This window comes from Rhinopithecus roxellana, chromosome 14 (genome assembly GCF_007565055.1).
Source record: "Rhinopithecus roxellana isolate Shanxi Qingling chromosome 14, ASM756505v1, whole genome shotgun sequence".
In the NCBI taxonomy this organism is placed as follows: domain Eukaryota; kingdom Metazoa; phylum Chordata; class Mammalia; order Primates; family Cercopithecidae; genus Rhinopithecus; species Rhinopithecus roxellana.
Window position 1 is genome coordinate 134820230 of NC_044562.1, and position 8437 is coordinate 134828666.

Below are 8437 nucleotides of genomic sequence, written 5' to 3' on the forward strand. Positions count from 1 at the left end.
ACCCCTAATCCCACCCCTGACTCCAAGCCATTGGAACAGCAAGTTTAGTCTACCCTGGGAGTGAGGTGCTGATGTGGTAGGGGCAGCCCTGGGTGAAATGCGAAGGTGAAGTTTTAAAGCAGACGATGAGACTGAGTTTTAACCAAAATAAGACTGTCTTGGTAACTGATATTGACTAACAAATTACAGACTGCATCATTGAGGAAAGCTGCTAGTAAGCTGGACATCTGGCAGTTGACAGCAATCGCTGGAAAAATAAAGTCATTTCTCCAGTCAGATGAGGTTCACAGGGGAAAAATGTCATTTTATTTATCCCTCAATGAGTCGATTTTACTGAAACAATTCACACTACAGTCATCACCAGAATTCCTAGCTTCTGATGTCAAAAAGATACTAAGGAATGATAGCTGATGGAAAAATAAGGACCAAGAGGGTGAAATGGAGGTGCAGCGCAGGCCAGCAAGGAATCCAGGACTGGATTTAGTGTCTGAGGGTCACAATATAGAGTATGGCAGGTTGCAGTTAGTAAAAGGATGTTGTGTACTTGGCAATAAGAGAAGCTGGTATCTCAGAGAAGACCAAAAAAAATGAAAATCTTTATATATTTGAAAAGGTTTGAGTTATCAGTTGAGTTAAACTGAAAACAATGATATGATCCCTTGACATTTAAAAAATATATCTTGGGTTGGGCGCAGTGGGTCATGCCTGTAATCGCAGCCCTTTGGGAGGCCAAGGTGGGCAGATCATGAGGTCAGGAGTTTGAGACCAGCCTGGCCAATATAGTGAAACCCCATCTCTACTAAAAATATAAAAAATTAGCTGGGCATGGTAGCACGTGCTTGTAGTCCCAGCTACTCGGGAGACTGAGGGAGGAGAATTGCTTGAACCCAGGAGGCAGAGATTGCAGTGAGCTGAGATTGCACCACTGCATTCCAGCCTGGGTGACACAGCAAGACTCTGTCTCAAAAAAACAAAAATTATATATATATATATATTTTCTGGGTCTGCCTCTCATGTGGCCTACTGTGCTGTCACTCACTCCCTGCATCAAGTAGAGTGACCTCACATGTGCCCAAAGCACCCAGATTTTGGTCTCAAATGCAGTTCCCCAGTAAAAGGAACCAGGGTTCCTTGAAAAGTATCTGAGCAAGGATAATTTACATCTTAGAGCAAGGATAATTAAGATTGGTTTGAAGCATCAATTTGTTGCCGGAAAGAAAGTATGCTTCCGAAACTATCCAGGGCAGTTTTAAAGGCTAAAGAAGTCAGCTTAAAGGGACTCTCAGTCAGCAAAGTATAATGGTTTTTCGCATTCAAAAGAAAGCAATAGTTCTCTGCAGAGCCATATGAGGCATGTTAAAGGAAAAAAAAAAAAAAGCAAAGAAAGAAGAAGAAAGGCATGTGCAAGATTTTAATGATGTTTACAGTTGATTGACCAAGCTGAACTACATGCATACTATATTCAAGTATTCAAGTTTTGGTCAACTTCACAATTTCATTATTGCAAATCAAGCAGTTGAAAGATTCATTGCAATCCTAAAACGGGGTCCAGAATCTTAACAGCTCTACCCAGGCAAAGAAAACTTGTGGAGGATCCTACTATAACAGAAAAGATAAATAGTTGGATAGTCTGATTCTCCCTACAGATACCCAGCCTAATAGACACCAGCTTATGATGAATCTCCTGGAAGCCTTTCTGGTGCCCTGTCCTGAGCGTAAGGACCCCCCAGCAGCTCAGCTTACTGCACCTCAGCATGAAGTGGCCTGAGATGATGGCTCTGTGACCTTGGGTTAGGAGAGTATGTCTGTAAACCCAGGAAGAATAAAAGAATCTATTCAAATTTTCCATTGATACATTTATGCTGGTTAGATTATCTGTAATGAGGAGTTCTGTCATCATTCCACTGTTACATATGTACTTCAGTTCTAAGATGTTTGAAACAGTTAAGAGAATCTTGCCTGGTGTGGTGGCTCACACCTGTAATCCCAGCACTTTGGGAGGCTGAGGCAGGCGGATCACTTGAGCCCAGAAGTCCAAGACCAGCCTGAGCAACATGGTGAAACCCCATCTCTACCAAAAAACAAAACAAAACAGAATGATTTAGCTGGGTATGGTGGCAGGTGTCTGTAGTCAGGAGGCTGAAGTGGAGGATCCCTAGAGCCAAGGAGGTCAAGGCTGTAGTGAGCTGTCTTAGTGCCACTGCCCTCTATCTAGCCTGGGTGACAAAAAAAAAAAAAAAAAGAGAGAGAGAGAGAGAATCTTAACTGTTACATTTCTGTGTCTATTTTTTTGGATTTTTGAGAGTTGCTTAAAGGTTTAGGAAGATTTTACTTTTAAATTTGAAACGCTACTATCTGTGGAAGACTTGATGGCTGATTTTATGTGTCAACTTGACTGGGCCAGGAGACACCCAAGTATTTGGCTAAACGTTCTGAGTGTGACTGTGAGGGTGTTTTGAATTGGTGGACTGTGCAAAGCAGGTTGCCTTCCCCAGTGTGGGTGCACCTCCTCCAGTCCATTGAAGGCCAGAATAGAACCAAAGGCAGAGTGAGAAGGAATTCTCCTGCTCTGCCTGTCTTAGAACTGGGACATCAGTCTTCTCCTGCCTTCTGACTCAGCCTCAGCCTTGGCTCTTCTGCCTTTTTAGCACTTTGGATTCAGACTGGAACTATATTCTCAGCCCTCTTGGATCTCCAGCTTGCCAGCTGCAAATCTTGGGTCTTCTCAGTGTCCATAATCGCATGAGCCAATTCTTTATAATGTCTCTTTAAATAAACATTCACACGCGCGCACACACACACGCACATGTGCATGCGCACATATTCTGTTGGTTCTGTTTCTCTGGAGAACCCTGACTAATACAGCGGGTTAGCATATTTAAGAGAATCAGCTAAATTAAATTTGAAAGTGTGGTTTGAAATGTCTAAGGAAATTTGATCAATTAAGTACAGAAGTGATACAGTATAATTAAGAAAGATTTAATATGTAAACCCTAGGAATTAACTGAATGTTAATCAAGGAACAAGTAGAAAAAAATTCTTATTTTTATACAAAAGTTACTGGGCTTATGAATAAGATGACAATATTTGTAAATTGACATTTTAGGTTTAAGAGACATAGGGTATTCAAACTTACTGCTTTAATACAGTAGTGAAAATGTTAGTAACTCTTAAGTATTCCTTTTATGTCCAAAAGCCCCCTGAGAAATTTTTTAAACTCATCTTATGCCCTGTCAACCATGATTTCCTGGGGGCTTATCCGTGTATTCATTTCCTGTTTATCCCCTAATCTAGCCCCAGTCACTCACCCTTGCGGGCCTCCCAGGGTCGCTTCACTGTGACTTTGGAAGGCTTGGTCCATCGTGTGTAAACCCCCGCCCCAGCTCCCCTCGTTCGCTTGCTGTCTCCAAAGCTTGGCTGTCTTTGCTGAGGACACCATAGCCCTCTCCAGTGAAGTCACTTTCTTCCCCATGTTCCCCTGAGATCAGGGCAGAATGGGTATCCCCTTTTCTCCCCACAGCCGTTTTCTCCTATACATATCCCTGCTCCTTTGAAACGCAAGCCACCAGACCATTCCAGTACCCCCCATCCTTGCTACTATCTACCAGCTCCCTGGTCGCTTCCTCTCATTCTTGAATTGTTTCAGTGCTGTGATGTGATCCCTGATTCTTTACCACTCCCCCTTTCCCCAGTGGCCAATGCCAAAATACTGGCAAACCGAATCCAGCAGCACATCAAAAAGCTTATCCACCATGATCAAGTGGGCTTCATCCCTGGGATGCAAGGCTGGTTCAACTTACGCAAATCAATAAACGTAATCCAGTATATAAATGAACCAAAGACAAAAACCACATGATTATCTCAATAGATGCAGAAAAGGCCCTTGACCAAATTCAACAGCGCTTCATGCTAAAAACTCTCAATAAATTTGGTATTGATAGAACATATCTCAAAATAATAAGAGCTATATATGACAAACCCACAGCCAATATCATATTGAATGGGCAAAAACTGGAAGCATTCCCCTTGAAAACTGGCACAGGACAGGGATGCCCTCTCTCACCACTCCTATTCAACATAGTGTTGGAAGTTCTGGCCAGGGTAATCAGGCGAAAGAATAGTTTATTACCCGCAGTTCCTGAGAGGAGGGAGGCATGCCGTGCCACACAGAGCCACATGGGGAAACACCAGGTCAGAAGGAGGGAAGCAGAAGGAGCTGGGGGAAGGCATGGCCCAGAGGCTTCATTGTGGTTTTTGGAAGGAACAGGCAAGGCAGGGTAGTCACACTGAAGCAAGTGTAGGATTGGATAGTTAAGATACTTTCAGCGGGCTCTGGAGTATAGGGATATTCTCCAGTTGTCCAGTACCTAATCCTGGGGATATTTAGAGCCAGGAGAAATACTGACTTGGAGTGTGAAAAGTAAATAAAAGAGGTGGTTGGGGTACGGCTGTGGATTGGTTGGTTTGCATATGAAAGGCGTGCTCATGGGAGAGTCATTTGCCATCACTAGGAACTAACTAGTCTTTCCAGGATTAGCAAGGCCTCCCAGATGTCAAAGCTTCATAAAATATAGAAAATAAAAATGATTCAGATACCCCCTCAACTCTTCCATCTTCTCTTCCATCCCACCTCAGCTCCTACAGACATGCCCTTGACCTTGTTATCACCAATATCGATACCACCTCTGAAAGGTCCATTTCAAGACTCACACCCACCCTGTACTCACCTCCTTATACTTCTACCTGGCTTACTATGGTGACTCCATTAGAACATTCCTTATGTTCCACCAGGTCAGTGATCTCGCTATCTCTTCCTTCTGCAAAGTGTCTAGGAACAAAGTGCTTAGAAGCAGCACAGGGCACATGGTGTGTAACATTTAGGTGTTAAGTAAAATAGACACCCCAGAGGCCCTCACTTTCCTCCTGGCTGGCTGAGTTCATGGTCAATCACTATGTCATCACTTTTTTGCAAACATCCTCACCAACTTTGCCCCTTTCTCTCCACTGTGTCCTTGACTGGCAAACCCAGCTCTAATTAAACCCAACTATCCATCTACTTATTCCTGTACCTGAGCACTCCAACATTGTTGGAAAGAATCACACAACCATGCTAACTTGTCTCACGTTGTGGTTTTGTCCCAGATCTCAAATGGGCACTCAACAGTGCACAACAATCATTTCATTTTCCTGGTAGAAAGGTCTTTCTTTCTCCTCACCTAGAAATTTACATCTCTTCAACCTTCAGCACTCCCTCCCGACTCCATCCCCACTACACTTTCAGCTGATGACCTCACTCCATAGATCACTGGGAAAAAGAGGCAGCATCCAATAAGGACAACCTCTCTTCCCAGCACGACTTCACCAGCCTGAGCCCATTGACCATAGCTTCCCTCCCGTTACAGTGAGGAGGTGCTCCTGACCCACCTCCTCCTCCCTACCCTGGACTCATCCCCTCTCGCCTCTCACCTACCCATGGAGAACCTTCCTGGTCCCTCTCTCTGGCAACAAACAAGACAAACGAAGCCCTCCTTGCACCCCGTGTGCACCTTGAGCCATCAGTCCATCTTTATGCCTCTTCGCAGCCAGAAGAGTTGTCCGTATTCCTCACTGTCCATTCTCTCTTCAACCATTTGAACATTCCTGCTCACCTCTCCACAGATCAGCTCTCATCTAGGTCACCAATGACCTGCCATTACCATTAGAATAATTGCTTACAAGACAGTGGCAGTCCAGCCCCTGCCCAACTCCCCAAAGTCCCCTCCCACCTTCCCCTCAGGCTTCCTCTAGTCCAGCCACACTGGACTTTCTGCCCCCTGGGCCCACAATCCCATTCCTGCCCTTGGGCCTTGGACCTGGCCATTTCCTCTGCTGAGGACATTTTCCACACGTACAGCCCTCTCATGCTTCCCCTCACTCAGGTCTCAGCATAGACATCCCCTCTTCAGAGAGGCCTTCCCTTACCACCTTAGCTAAGAACCCCTAACCCTACCTTTTTTTTTTTTTTTTTTTTTTTTTTTTTTTTTTTTAGCTCTGTTAAGATAAGGCTTTACCCCTGCCAGGCACAGTGGCTCACACCTGTAATTCCAGCACTTTGGGAGACTGAAGCGGGTGGGTCTCCTAAGGTCAGGAGTTTGAGACCAACCTGGCCAACATGGTGAAACCTGTCTCTACTAACAATACAAAAATTAGCCAGGTGTGGTGACGCTCACCTATAATCCCAGCTACTTGGGAGGCTGAGGCAGGAGAATCGCTTGAACTGGTGAGGTGGAAACTTAAGTAAGCCGAGATCGCACTACTGCACTCCAGCCTGGGTAACAGGGTGAGACCCTGCCTCAAAAAAAAAAGATAAGACTTTATCCCTAATGGAAAATATCTTATTTTCTTATGTTTGCAAGTGCTGAATAAATACAAAATATAAAATAAATGAATGAGCAAACCCTTGTTGAAAGTTTGGCCAAACCCACAAGTCTGAGAGAGGAGGGGGCAAGAAGTCAGACTCCAGCTAGCAGAGCCAGGGCCTGTGTGTGGGTTCTGCCGCTAAGATGCCTGGCTGGCTGGCAGCCCAGGAGCACCATTTATGGGCACAATTGCGGGCCCGGCTCACAACCCCCGCAGTGCACTCCTGGGTGCTGTCCCCAGCCAGGGCCACCTGGCAGGGGGAAGACAGGGGCTTTACAGCAGGAGCAGGCCCCAGCCAGCCCCAGACCTAGAGTAGGACATTCCTGAAAAGGAGAATCCCAGCAGAGAAGGGACAAGAGATCTGTCACAGTCATTCCTGAATTCTGACAAACAGCAGCAGCAAAGTGCTGCCTCCCACCCAGCTGGCAGCCTCGCAGACAGACAGCAGCCCGGCAGCCTGTGCTGACGGGGATGGACGTTCGCAACACTCTGGCCTCACCTAGGGGATTGCAAGGAGGTTTGGGAACCATATAAGCCTCAGCTCTGACAGCCTGCCTCCTAAATCTAAAGTCACCTAAAGTGCTTCCCTCTGGGGCCTTGCCCGTTTTATTGTGGCTGCTTCTTTCTCAATGCCATTCGCTCTGGCACTCAGGAGAGGATCTCACTGAGAGCTGGGAGTGGACCAGCTCTCACCTCACCAATCTCTACAGGAAAAGCACTCCAACCTGCCACTTTGACCAGCCATAAATTCCAAAGAGTCTTCTAGAGTTCAGATACCAGGGAACCACCTTGTGGAGAAGCGGCCGTTACCTCCTTTGTGGCCCTACCAGAGAGAAGAGGGGAGGACTGTTTGCTCCCAGGGGTTCATGTGTCTACTTTATTGATCAGGGAGCTACTGAGGGCTGTGGCTGTTTCTTATTGGTGTTTTGCCCCCATCACTTGGCACAGGGTAGGAGCTGAATGAATAAGTGGAAGAACTAGTAAGTGGGAGCATTTCAGATATCCAGAAGGTGATGAGGGAGGAGCTGTTGCAGATGGCTGTACCCGCAAGCACATGATGCAGACAATCACACACTCTGATTGGGAAGCCCAGCCTCAGGCGAAACACCTGCCTACCCCACAGGTTCTCACTCCTGACTCCTGAAAAGTAACTCTCCCAGGTGCTTTAGTTGAACAATTGATAAATGTTCTATCAGCTCTGCGGTAGGATTGGCCAACCTACATATATATGCACTTTTTAAATTGAGATAAAATTCACATTACATAAAATTTACTATGTTAACCATTTTAAAGGTTAAAAATTCATGGATTTTAGTATATTCACAATGTTATGCAACCATCACTACTATCTAATACCCAAACATTTCATCGCTGCAAAAAGAAGCCCTGTACCTGTTAGCAGTCACTCCCCATTACCCCTCCCTCGTCCCTTAGCAACCACTAGCCTGGTCTCTGTCTCAGTGGATTTGCCTATTCCGGACATTTTATATAAATGGAATGATACAATCTTTGTCCTTTTGCGTCTGGTGTCTTTCACTTAGCATAATGTTTATAAGGTCATCCACGTTGTAGTATGGCTCAGTATTTATTCTTTTTTATGACTGATATTCCATTGCATGAACTATGCCATAATTTATCCATTCATCAGTTGATGGACATTTTGGTTTCTACATTTTCACTAGTGTGAATAGCATTGCTATGAACATTTAGGTACAAGTATTTGTTTGAGTGCCTGTTTTCAGTTATTTTGGGTATATTCCTAGGAGTGGTTAGCTGATTTATATGGTAATTCTAAGTTTAACTTTTTAAAAAATTATTATTATTATTTCTTGGAAAATAGGGTCTCACTATGTTACCCAGGCTGGACTTGAACTCTTGGCCTCAAACAATTCACCTCGGCCTTCTAAGTAGCTGGCACTACAGGCACAGGCCACTGAGCCTAGCTTAGCTTAAGTTTAACTTTTTGAGGAACTTCTAAACGGTTTTCTACAGTGGCTGCACCATTTCACATTCCCACCAGCAAGGGTTTCCGTTTCTC